At 51.1% G+C, this 12,704-nt stretch overlaps 1 protein-coding gene across 1 annotated transcript in view; it reads left to right on the forward strand.

Annotated features, from left to right (window-relative positions):
- The window catches only part of AQP2 (aquaporin 2), a 52,612-nt gene that overhangs the window by 9,168 nt on the left and 30,740 nt on the right, over window positions 1–12,704 (forward strand). The gene's annotated exons all lie outside the window — the stretch shown is intronic.

A 12,704-nucleotide genomic window follows, 5' to 3' on the forward strand; every position in this document is an offset into this window, starting at 1 on the left:
GTGCCAGGCGGACCGGAACGTACCACCGGGGCGCGGGGGGAGGAGGGGGCGGGGGCGGGCCGGAAGGCTGCGGAGGAGGCCTCTGCGGATTCGCGCGCCTAGGGGAGGAGGCGTGCGCCGCCCCCGCTTCGGCCCCCTCTTCCCTCCTCCCTCACCCCGGGGCCCGGGCGAGCGTGCCGTGCCCCGAGCAGCTCCAGTGGATGGGTCTGTGCGGGCGGGAGGAGGCGCGGGGACTCCGTGACGCCGGGCAGGTGATGCAGCCGGCGGGTAACTGGAGCTGGGTGTCAGGGCCTCATTTCTCCGCCGTCTCCGTCTCCGCCACTGATAGGCTCTACCCTTGCCTCTGCCCCCTTTTCCCTCCCTCTTTGGATGAAGCCCTGATTTCTGTCTCCTTCTCCGTTTCCCCTCTCATCATCTCCATTTCATCATCCCCGGTAGGTTGGGAAAAGTCTTCCTCAGCTTCTAACAGGGCCCTAAGTTCATATGGGCTTTGGGGCAAGCCAGGTGTGCGCCTCTCCTTGCCTCCGTTTTCTCACCTGTGAAATGGGAGCAAGAGGTCCCTTACTGCCCTGTCACAGAAACAGGGAAGATGCAGCCTCCGTTTTTATAGCCTGCTGGGACATTTTACCACGTCTTTCTGGGAGCACCGCTAATTCTGTCTCAAAGCTTCTCCAACCCTCTGTGCTGCTCCTCCTCTCAGCGCCCTTCACTCTTCTCCACCCCCCCCCCCCCGCCCCCCATTCCAGAGCCAGCCCCGTCCCCTTTCCCAGGCTTGTCCTTGGGACTTGGCCACCACCAGGCCCTGCTGTCCGCAGCTGCTGCAGTGTTACTGTGGGGCTTGCAATCTCAAGAGCTGGGCTCAAGTCCCAATTTAGACACCCACTGGCGGTGTGACTTTGGCAAGGCCTTAACCCCTGAGCTGCACCATCTCCGATGGAAAGGAGGACGACAGCAGAGCTCTGTCCATCCTAGATTAACCGTAAGATGCACAGTTTATAGTGTGTGTGTGGGCGGGGGGGGGGGGGGGGGGGGCGGGGCGGGGGGGAGACACAGGGTTTATGCCTCCTAGCAGAGCATCCTGGGCTGCCCCAGTGTGAAGACTCAGAGAGCTGTCTAAAAGAAGGGTCTGAACATCACAGGATGGGCTGAGAAGCCAAGGCCTGGTGCAAGTGCTGGTATAGGATCAGGAAGCCCTTCCCAATAAAAGGTGATGTCTCAGCAGAGGCATGCCAGGCAGAGGACACAGTGAGTGCGAAGGCCCTGAACTAAGAGCACGCGTGGCCCAGTCAAGGAGCAGTGAAGAGGGCTGTGTGGCAGGAGCAGAATGAATGGGGAGAGAAGGAGCAGGTGAGATGTACAAACACATGAAAATGCTGAGGCCTACGTAAAGGCAGGCTCCTTCTGCTTCCCTGTCAACAACCAGCCAGACCACCTCATGACCCGTGAGAAAGCAGGGCCCTGGGTAGGCAGGTAAATAATGGAAGGCTTTATTCCACCTCTACTTGCCCTTTGTCCCCCACTCCATAACCACACACTTAAGCCTGAGCCTCCCATTCTGGAGGCTTTCTAAGCCCCTGTAAACCTGTCCCCCTCCCTGCCCCCTCCCTGCCCCCTCTCGCCTTCTCCCAGCCCTGCTCCTGGAGCTCCTCTTCCCAAAAACTGGCCCTGCACCTCTACCTCCACCCCCTGCACTGCCCCTTGAGCTCTGCCTGCCCTCCCTCTCCGCGCCCGTTTTGGAGTGTTTTCCTTCTCCTGTTTGACAGCTCAAGGCTACCTCCTCCGGGACGCCTCCTTGGTCCCTAGTCTGGATTAGATGCTTTTTTTTCTGTAGTTCCACCCTGACATAACACCTGCCACATAGCACTGTGGGGTTTCTTTATCTGTCTCCCCATTGGACTCTAAGGAAGCCTGTGAGTATAAGGCATGTGGAACACACTCAGTACATCCCAGCTCTCACTGTTACCCAGCATGTGGTGTTACACAGAGCCTGCCTTTACGGAGGCCTCAGCATTTTCATGTGTTTGTACATCTCACCTGCTCCTTCTCTCCCCATTCATTCTGCTCCTGCCACACAGCCCTCCTGACTGCTCCTTGACTGGGCCACGCGTGCTCTTAGTTCAGGGCCTTCGCACTCGCTGTGTCCTCGGCCTGGCATGCCTCTGCTCAGACATCGCCTTTTATTGGGAAGGGCTTCCTGATCCTATACAGGCAGCAATGACCCCAGCATACCCCCACCAGCCATTGGACAGTCCCTTTGTCCTAACCCAGCTTAATTTTTTTCCATGGCAGTTGTCACCTCTGACATATATTTTTTGCTTAGTGCGTCCCTCCCCTCCCCCGCCCCCATCTCTCACTAGCGTATCAGCTACATGAGAGGAGGAGTTTTGGGGGAAGTTGCCATTGCTCTGCACCCATCAGTTAAAATAGTAGTAGATGCTTGGTACATGTTTGAATGACTAAAGTACAGCATGATACAAAATCCTTATATTCCTCAGACATTTTGACACGGTCAGCGCTAGGATGTGTCTCAGCACTGGACCCTATTACCATGGCATCACTGCTATGTCCCCAGTGCGTGGTCTTTGGACATTACCCAAATATTGGAATGTTTGTCTAACACCCCTCTGGCCGCTGGAGGCGGCAAGATATGACGGTCCAAGGCAAGCTTCAGAGTCAGGCGGGCTTGGTTGCGGTTCCAGCCTCTCTGCTTCAAAGCTCTGTGACTCTGGACAGGTTAGTTCCCCTCTCAGAGCCTCAGTTTGCTCCTCTGTAAAACGAGGGAGAGGGATCGTACTGACCGAGATTGTAGAGTGGATTAAATGATGACGTACATAAAGAGTTTCACGTAGCGCCCAGTATTAGTATTGGCCCTAAGAGTTCCCCAAATGTTGTTTAGTGAAATAATTCATTCCCACCCTCATCAGCAGCTAGGTTTCACTGTTACTCACTCATCACGTGTACTGTGCCTACCTCGGTGTGACACACTGTGGTGGACGCTTTGGTGAGTCAAAGAGGAATCAGATGTTACAACCTCTGTCTGAGGAGGGGAGGTCCATTCAGAGCTCACCCGGTGATGTGCTGGCGTGGGAGCAGGTGACCCGGGATGGCTAGAGGAAGGGGTGCCCAAGGGCAACGGTGAGGGGTGGCCCAGGGGAACTTGTTGGGGTCACACCCTTGAATTCCTAGCCCAGGGATGGGCTCTATTCTGTTTGCACGAGGTGGGGCAGCGGGGGAATTTCTAGGTGCTTTGAGCAGGAATAATGTGTTCAAAGACATGCTTCAGAAAGACCCAGCTGCTGTAGCGATTTTTGCCAATAAAGTGTTTTCTTAAGCACGAAGGGAATAAGGACCAGCCTGTGACCATCGTACGGGAGGGATTGAGTGAGGGCACGATTAAAGGTGCAGGGACGAGCATGGAGACTTCGTGACGGTACAAGAGACAGAGGCTCGCAGCCCAGACTCTGAGCAGGCCGCCTGGGCTGTCATCCCGGCACTCCAGATGCTTCACTGCTCTGTGCCTCAGTTTCCTCGCCTGTAACACGACGGTGGTGCATTCACATTGGTAAAGCACAGAGCCAGACACACCAAGTGTTCCATGTGCGTTTGGTAGTCTAAAAGTAAGACCGGTGGTCCAGGGGCAGGAAAGATGGAGAGAGGCAGACAGCTTGGGGCAGGACTGATGGGACTTAGGAAGAGGCTGGACATGGGACAAAGGGACAAGAGATGTCAGAAGGGACGGAGGTTTGGAGCCTGAGTCCCTGGGAGAATGGTGTCGTTATTAAAAGGGAGGAAGGAGCTGACATGTTCAGGGCTCGGGTTGAATTTGCAGTGCCTTTGGGACAACCAGGTGGAGATGTCCTGTGGGCAATCAGGTGGAGGCTCCCGAAGTCTGGGGCCTTGCTCACCTCCGCGGCACCGTGCCCTTTGTTTTAGGGGAATTTCACTTCCCTTCCCACCCAGCAGCCCAACCCTGGGCTTCAAGGAGTTGAGTAGTGTGGCTACCGGGGACTGGACTGGATTGGGGGGTGTGGGGCTCCTTGGAGAGTGGGGCCAAGGAGAGAAGAGTGGGGAGAGTAGACCCAAGGCAGCACCTGGGGTTGGAGGGGACAGACGGAAGTTCTTTCCTCCTCCAGAATTTCCCTTCAACACCTCCACTAGGCTGTGGTGAGAGTGGAGGGATTCAAAGACCTAAGCCAGTGTTTTCAGGGCTGCTGCTGGGGGGCAGGGAGGTTGTGGGCCCAGCCATATCCGCTCTCTTCCTTTCAGGCCTACACTGTGGCGGCCCATCCCGTTCCACCGTTCTGCTCCGGTTGCCAGCCAGCTCTGTTTGGGGCAAGTGCCAGGGAGAGGAAAGAGCTGAAGGTGCGGACAGAGGCAACACTTCTCATTTTATAAAAGCCATAGGAGCCAAAGCCAAAGATGGTGACTTTTCCAAAGTTACATGACATTTTGGGGGCCAAGCCAAGGTGAGAAAAGCCCATCAGCCCAAGACTGTGCCAGTGACACTTAGACTGAGCGTGAGGGGTGAGTTGGGAGGTTTTCAGGGGTCCTAAGTGGGCAGAATCAGAGCTATCCAGGCACCTCTCCCCAGATCCTCACCCCAACCACGGACCTGTACACCAGCCTGCACCAGCCTCTATTCCATCCCCCGGCCCCGCGTCTCCCCAGGGTAAAGAGAGAACCTGCCCATTTGAGGCCAGTGATGGGGTGGGGCCGAGGCAGGCGCTAGAGCCCAGGTTGCTCCCAGCAGGCAAGTTTCTGCCCGAGGTAGTGGGCTAGCTGAGCCCGGGCATCCCAGTGCATGCTGAGTGTAACCTGTGCCTCGGCGTGGCTGCCTCCACAAGTTTCAAAGCCTGTCATTGCCGTGCAGGTCCCTGGCCCCCTATGACTCTCCTTTCCTACCTCCCCCTCCTCCTAACGGCCCTACAGCAAAGAACCAGACATCCTGTGCTGGCCAGCCAAAGCCTGGTTACACAACCCCTCTACTCAAGGCGTCCATTCCTGCCTCCCGCCCCCCTCACGCCATGATGCACTGCCTGCCCAGATACAGTCTCCAAGGCACAGGGACAGAAGCCTTTGGCAAGCATCAACCCCCCTCTTCTCAGCTGCAGGATTGCTTAAGGTGTGGAACCACATTCCTGTCTCTCCTCTCCCCCCCCCACCCCCTCCTTCCAGCCCACCATTCCTGGGCCCTTGCTAGGAGCTGGGGCAGGGGAGCAGAGTGTAGAGTCAATATCCCCACCTCCTCCGCTGGCCTCGCAGTATCCAGGCCCTTCAGAAGTCACTTCCCTCCCCTGGGCGTGGTGTTGGGCCTGCCCTCCCTGATTCCTGAAACAGTCACAGGTTCCGCTCCAGTCACATGTTGTACTATGAGTATGTGCACTTCTGCTTCTCCACCAGGTGGAAAGCTCCTTAAAGAGAGGACTGTATATCTCAATCCTGCCAGCCCCACCCCATCTCTTCCACCTGGTAGAGTTCAGTGGTGAAGAACAAAGGTTTTAGATTCAGGTCCATCTGGTGCAAAGAGGTGACCTCGCCACTTGCTATGTGAGTGGCCCTCTCTGAGCTTAGTTTCCTCAGCTGTAAAATGGAAACTCATTAATTCCCTCATTCAACCACTATTTAGTGAAAGCCTGCTACATCGCAAGCATTGATGTATGTATAGCAGTGAACACAAACGACGCAAATCCCTGCCCTGTGGGGCTTGCTTTTTACCGGGGAATATTGGTGCCTGTCTCAGAGGGTGACGGTGAGCACTCGGTGAGCTCCCATATGCAGTGCCTGACATGGGAGGCCTGAGAGCTGTTGTTGTGAACACTCATTCGGAACCATTCATGGAGAACTTACTATGTGCCAGCGCGGTGCTCAATGCTAGGAAGGCAAAATGCACAACACCCATCCACGCCCTCAAGGAGCTAGCAGTCTAAGGCACCCACTGTGTGTTGAATGGACACGATCTTCATCATTGTTCAGAAGCTTATAACCAGCACTGACTTGTATTGCAGGCTACAAAAAAACACAAAAATTCCGGAATGTCAAGTGTAGCAGAGATATAGCTCTGTGTCCCCCAGTATCCCTCAGACAAAGCCATGAAAATAAATCATGTGTGGTTTTTGGGAAGTTCAAAAAAAAGGATGGTCATATTTGGTTGGAAGATCAGAAAAGATTGGGGGGAGGCAGCTTTTTTTTTTTTAAAGGTTAATATATTTTATTGATTTTTTACAGAGAGGAAGAGAGAGGGATAGAGAGTTAGAAACATCGATGAGAGAGAAACATCGATCAGCTGCCTCTTGCACACTCCCCACTGGGGGGGATGTGCCCGCAACCAAGGTACATGCCCTTGACCGGAATCGAACCTGGGACCCTTGAGTCCGCAGGCCGACGCTCTATCCACTGAGCCAAACCAGTTTCGGCGGGAGGCAGCTTTTGAACTGCATCTTGAAGAAAAGAGTAGGACTCCACAGGGACAGGGTGGCAGAGATAGGGAGGGAGGCCCTTCAGGAAACCAGAATGGCACACAAATAAAGGCATGGAGAAAGGAAAATGTGAGACACCAATTTTGTGCTTATCCCAAGATGGCCTGGCCCAGTGTGAGGTTGGAGGATGAGCGAGGCAAGACACAAGAGACAATTGTCCAAGAGGTAGGATTTGAGGGACTCCCTTACCAGCTTTCTACCCTTGGCCAACCCCACACCAGGCTCAAAATTTCACCATTAGAAATGTATTTCCTTGGGTAAGTATTCAGTCTCCAGGTGGTCGTTGGCAGGGGCCAAGCCATCCCCAGAAGAATAACATGGAAGCACGGTTCCTGGCCAAGGAGAGAGAGGTGGGGAAAGAAACCTCAGAGCAGTGCAGAGCAGGGATGTGACTGAGCAATAATAATAGAAGTTAACATTTATTGAGCACTTATATGCCAGGCTCTGAGCTAAGTGTGCTACGTGGATTGTTTCATTTAGTCCTGACAATGGAGGTAGGTCCTCACATGATCTTCATGGTACAGATGAGGAAACGGAGACTTAGAGAGGTGAAGTGACTTGGCCAATGTCTCCCACAGCTGGAGTCCTCCATGCAGTCCTGCCTCAGACACTCAGTCTTCAAGCCAGTTAAGTGGGGGAATGTCAGCTCCTTCACTGGGCCGCGAGGCTTTAATGAGAGTAAAACCCATGAGTGTGTGATATGTTGTAGGTACCTCACGCGTGCACGGCCCTTTCCTTTCTCCTGAGCGCAATGCTCTGTTTCACGAGCCAGGAACCTCGTAAATATTTCAGTGGTGTCTGTGGCCGAGGCTGTGAAGCCTGTTCTCTGTAGCACTTTGACAGTGAGGTCTGGGGGACGTCCCAGGCCTGGTGCAAGTGTTTGCTCAGCTTTAAAAAAAAATAAAAATAATAAAAATAATATATATATATATATTTTAATTGATTTCAGAGAGGAAGGGAGAGGGAGATCAACAATGAGAGAGAATCATTGATTGGCTGCCTTCTGCACGCCCCACACTGGGGATCGAGCCTGCAACCCAGACATATGCCCTGACTGGGAATCGAACCGTGACCTCCATAGGTCGACACTCAACCACTGAGCCACACGGGCTGGGTTGCTCAGCTTTATTTAAAAAAAAAAAAAAAAAAAAAAAGATCTTTTCCTAGAACAGTTGATAGTCATGGGCATGAGACAGATCTGTAGACTTTTTCTGGAAAGAGGCCAGAACATGAGCTGGCCCAGGGTCCCATTTCCCAAACAAGACCACCGCCAAGGCCCAGCCACCATCATGGGCTCCTCCACCCCCCACACTCCCACCCAACTTAAAGACTGTGCCAAGGGGTCCCAGGACGGCTGGAGGGAGCCCAGAAAACAAGAGACTCAGGCTGCACCCCTACAGCAGGGGCTGAAGCTAGAACTGAGGGCAAGTTTACCTGGGCCGGTGCCTCTCGAGAACTTTGAATTCTTTTTTAAAAAAATGTTTTGTGGTAAGAACATTTAACATGAGATCTACGCTCTTAAATTTTAAGTGTACAATACAATGTTCTTTAACTATAGTCACGGTGTGGTACAGCAGATCTCTAGAATTTATTCATCTTGCATAACTGAAACTTTATACCCGTTAAATAGCAACTCTCCATTTCCCCTCCCCCCAGCTCCTGGCAACCGCCATTTGACACTCTGCTTCTCTGAGGTTGACTGTTTCTACCTCATAAGAGTAGAATCCTTCAGCATTAACATAAAGTCCTTAGAGTCCATCCATGTTGTCATCTACGGCAGGATTTCCTTTTTTAAGGCTGAATGATATTTCATTGTATGTATGCACCACATTTTCTCTCCCTAATCATCCACCGAAGAACAGTTAGGTTGTTTGCACATTTTGGCTATTGTGAATAATGCTTCAATGAAAATGGAAGTCTAAATATCTCTTTGAGATCCTGGTTTCAACTCTTTTGGGTAAATACCCAGAAGTGGGAGTTCTAGTTTTAATTTTTTTGAGGAACTGTCACTGCCATGCTGTTTTCCACAACGGCGCCCCACTTCACATTTCTACCACAGCACACCAGGGTTCCGGGTTCTTCACTTCCTCATCAATATTTGTTATTATTTTTTTATAATAGCCATACTGCCGAAACCGGTTTGGCTCAGTGGATGGAGCGTCGGTCTGCGGACTGAGGGGTCCCAGGTTCGATTCCGGTCAAGGGCATGTACATTGGTTGCGGGCACATCCCCGGTGGGGGGTGTGCAGGAGGCAGCTAGTCGATGTTTCTCTCTCATCGATGTTTCTAGCTCTCTATCCCTCTCCCTTCCTCTCTGTAAAAATTCAATAAAATATATTTAAATATAATAGCCATACTAACAGATGTCATGTGGTATCTTACTGTAGGGTTTTTGTTGTTGTTGTTGTGAATCCTCACCCGAGGATATTTTTTTCCATTAATTTTTTAGAGAGAGTGGAAGGGAGGGAGGGCAGGAAGGAGAGAGAAAGAGGGAGAGAAAAGGAGAGAGAGAGAGAGATCACATTAGGATTGAACCTGCAATCCATATATGTGCCCTTGACTGGGAATTGAACCCGCGACCCTTCAACCCTTTGACCCTTCCGTTCGGAGGCTTGCACTCCAACCACAGAGCAAAACCAGCCAGAGCTCTCGCTGTAGTTTTGATTTGCCTTTCCCTGGCGATGAGTGACGCTGAGCACATTTTCATATACAGGCAGACCTTGTTGCATTGCGCTTTGCTTTATTGAGCTTCACAGATGTTGTATTTTTTGTAAATTGAAGGCAAGACACTGCACCAGCAAAAAGATTACAACTTGCTTTATTGTGGTACTGGCTTTACTACGATGGTCTGGAATCAAACCTGCAATTCTCTGAGGTATGTCTATCCCTGTTGGCCATTTGTATGTCTTTGTTTTTTTTTTGTTTGTTTGTTTTTTTGAGAAATGTCTATTCAAGTTCTCTGCCTGTTTTGTAATCAGATCATTTTGGGTGGTTTTATTTGCTATCGAATCAGAGGAGTTCCTTATATATTTTTTGAATATTGATCTCTTATCAGATGTATGGTTTGCAGACTTCTACTCCGTTCTATATATTGCCTTTCCACTCTGTTAATTGTTCTCTTTGCTGTGCAAAAGCTTTTTAGTTTGATCTGGTCCTACTTTCTAGTTGGAGCCTTTGAGCTCTAGCTTGCCTCCATCTTCCATCCCACAGAGTGCAGAGAGCCCCTAGGTGGCAGGCACGTGGCAGGCCCTCGGGTGATGTGGAGATGCAGACCCCACCCTCAAGGGTCTGGAGAGAAGACAGGCCCACAGTTAAACTCAGTACAGGCCAGGCCGTCGTTAGAACCACAACAGAGGACAGTGATGTGGAGCAAGGCCGGGGAGCCCTCAGGGAACTGGCATTTTAACAGGCCTTTGAAGACCAGGCAGGATTTTTAACAACATCTATTAACACAGATTGCTTTTTCAGATTATTTAAGTAATTAATTCATAAGGAAAAAAAAGTTTTAAAGAAGAGTAGGAAGAAGAAAATGGTTTCCTAGTTCTAAAATCCAGAGAAAACCGTATGGTTCAAATATAGGTGTGCCTTCTTCTGGTCTCTTTGCTTTGTTACACTTTCTTTTCTCCCTTCATTTTGTAGCTTAAGCATTTTGAACGTAGCATTTTGGCAGATGCAGTTGGAGGAAGAGAAAAGGCACGCAGGAAGGAGGAGAGGGCAGAGTGAGGATGTGGCATCTCTGGACTCTTCATGTGCCCACACTGGGGTCCTCGGAGCCCACGGGTGAGCTGGACCCTTGCGATCCCTGGGCCCCAGTCCTCAGCTCTCTGATTACTGGGCCACACCCTTGGCCCAGCCTCAGCCCACTTTCCTGCCTGACACCCTGGGCTGGGCTCTGGGCAAGGACATGCGGTAGCAGCCGCCCTTCTTCCTGGCCAAGTCTCTCAAAGAGATGGAGCCTGTTCCCGGGGTAATGGAGTTGAGTTTCCAGCTCCAAAGGGAAGTAAAGCAGGCCGAGCCCCAAGGCTGATCATCCAGACCTGCGCGGTCCAGTGTGGTGGCCACTCGCCACACGTGGCTGCTGAGCGCCTGGTACGTGGGTAGTCCAGGTTGAGGTGCCCTGTAAGTGGAAGGCACACACTGGGTTTCCCCGATAGTAGGAAGAGTGAATGTAAAACATGCTATTGGTGATTTTTTAAATATTGATTACATGTCGAAGTGACAATATTTTGGGCATAGTGGGTTAAATAAAACATATTATTAAAAATACTTCTACTTGTCCTTTTTGCTTTTTTTCATGTATTAAAACAACTCAAATTACATACCACATGATTTGTGTCTCATGTGTTACTTTATGCTGAACTTTGCTGACCTAGATGGAACCTTCCCTTCCCCCTGATCTTCTGAGGGAAAGCCACGGGCAGATATTATGGGGGAGATTCAGATGGAGCTTGATGCATCCAGACGAGGCTGGAGATGGGGAGGGACATTTGACCAGGGGCCTGGGAAGAGGGGATGGAGGAGCAGGCATCTTCTCTTTCACCCTCATATTCCTCATAGTTCACGTCTGCCTCCCTGAGGTAAATAAGGCCTTGTTCTAGTCATCTTTATGTCCTCATTGCCAACCACGGTGCCTGCCATAGAGAAAGTGCTTGAAAATACGGACTGAATTAATGAATCAGGTGAGGGATAGGATGGGGAGAGGATCTAGACAGCAGAGACCTGTGGGGAGATGGGTCTGCCTGGGTGGCTACAGCACTCACAATGTTTGGAGATTTTAATCTTAAATCCTTTATATTATGACCTTCGGAGAGCAGGGAGGCCAAACTCATATATATCTATATCTGTAGCCGGTAGCCGGCAGACAACTGGGAACAGGCAGTGGGGACACCCCGAGGCCATTGTCTTCACCTCCTGCCTCTCTGCCCCCTCCAAAGGAGCGGATTCTCCCCACTCCTGCAGCCTGCCGGCTAGCTCCGGCCTGCCCTTCCTCACAGGCACACACGCACCTTGGGGAGAGTTCAGCAGGTCTCCCTCCTCGGGTCAAGATGGTGAAGGCAGCTGGTGCAGCCTGGGAGGGAGGAAACATTCAGCTACTCCTGCCTGGCACAGCTCTGCTCCCACTTCAAACCGGGGCCCCACCCTTGCCCAACTCATGGGTCAGTGACTCTCAAGAGCACCCGTCTCACACACCTCAACTCTCAAGGTGGGGTCCCACTGGTAGGTTCCCACAGTCCCCACCCTCAGCAAGCCTCTTCGCCCAGCAGCGGGCAAGTAGGGAGGCAGCAGGGCCAGGGAGGGCCTGTGAACATGGAAAGGATCCCAGAGGAGCTCAGCTGGACGGCGGCGAGTGCTGCGTGTTGAGAAGCAGCCTATCATAGAACTTAAGCCGCAAGGGGGCTCTGGGGCTGGATCTTGGCCAAGTTACTAACCTCTTTACACCTTAGTTTCTTCGCTTCTCAGATGGGCATGAGACAGAGTCCCTGCCCATAGGACGGTTTAGAGAGTCAATGACTGAAAGCAAACCAAGGACTTTGAACTGTGCCCGCCATGTGGTCAACACTCAATGTTAGGAGTCTAGTTCCCTCACTTACTGCTGGGGAGACAGGTTATAAAGACAAAATGGTTTTATATCACTCAGCTCCTCCTTTTGGTTTTTATTATGGAAAGTTTTACACATACAAAAATGGAGAGAAATAATATAATGAACTCCCATGTGCTCGTTACCCCACCTCATTGACTATAGACTTATGTCCTACCAAGTCCTTCTATGCTCCTGGGCTCTTTTGAAGCAACTATCAGACATTATATAATTTCATCTGTAAACATTTCAGTATGTATCTCCAAGAGAAAAGGATTTTTAAAAATAGCCACACTACCATTAGTGTACCTAAAAAATGAACAGTAATGTACTAATATCATCAAGTATCCAATAACTGTTCCAATTCTCCAGTTGTCCCATTTCTGAAATATTTGTTTAAATCGGGGTTCAAATAAAGTCTATGTATTATAAATTATTGATGCCTCTCTCTCAACTTTGAACTATAGATGCCCCCTTTTCTTCCCCGCCCCTTACAATGTATTTGTTGGAAGAAACACACACAGGCCATTTGTCCCGTAGAGTTTCCCACAGTCTGAAGTTCGGCCGTGTCCCTGTATCCAGAGGCTCGATATGATCCAGGTTCAACATTTGGGAAGTTACTCCCAGGGGCTGGTTTCTCTCCTGTGCGG

The sequence above is a fragment of the Cnephaeus nilssonii genome, assembly GCF_951640355.1.
Source record: "Cnephaeus nilssonii genome assembly, chromosome: 6".
Classification (NCBI taxonomy): domain Eukaryota; kingdom Metazoa; phylum Chordata; class Mammalia; order Chiroptera; family Vespertilionidae; genus Cnephaeus; species Cnephaeus nilssonii.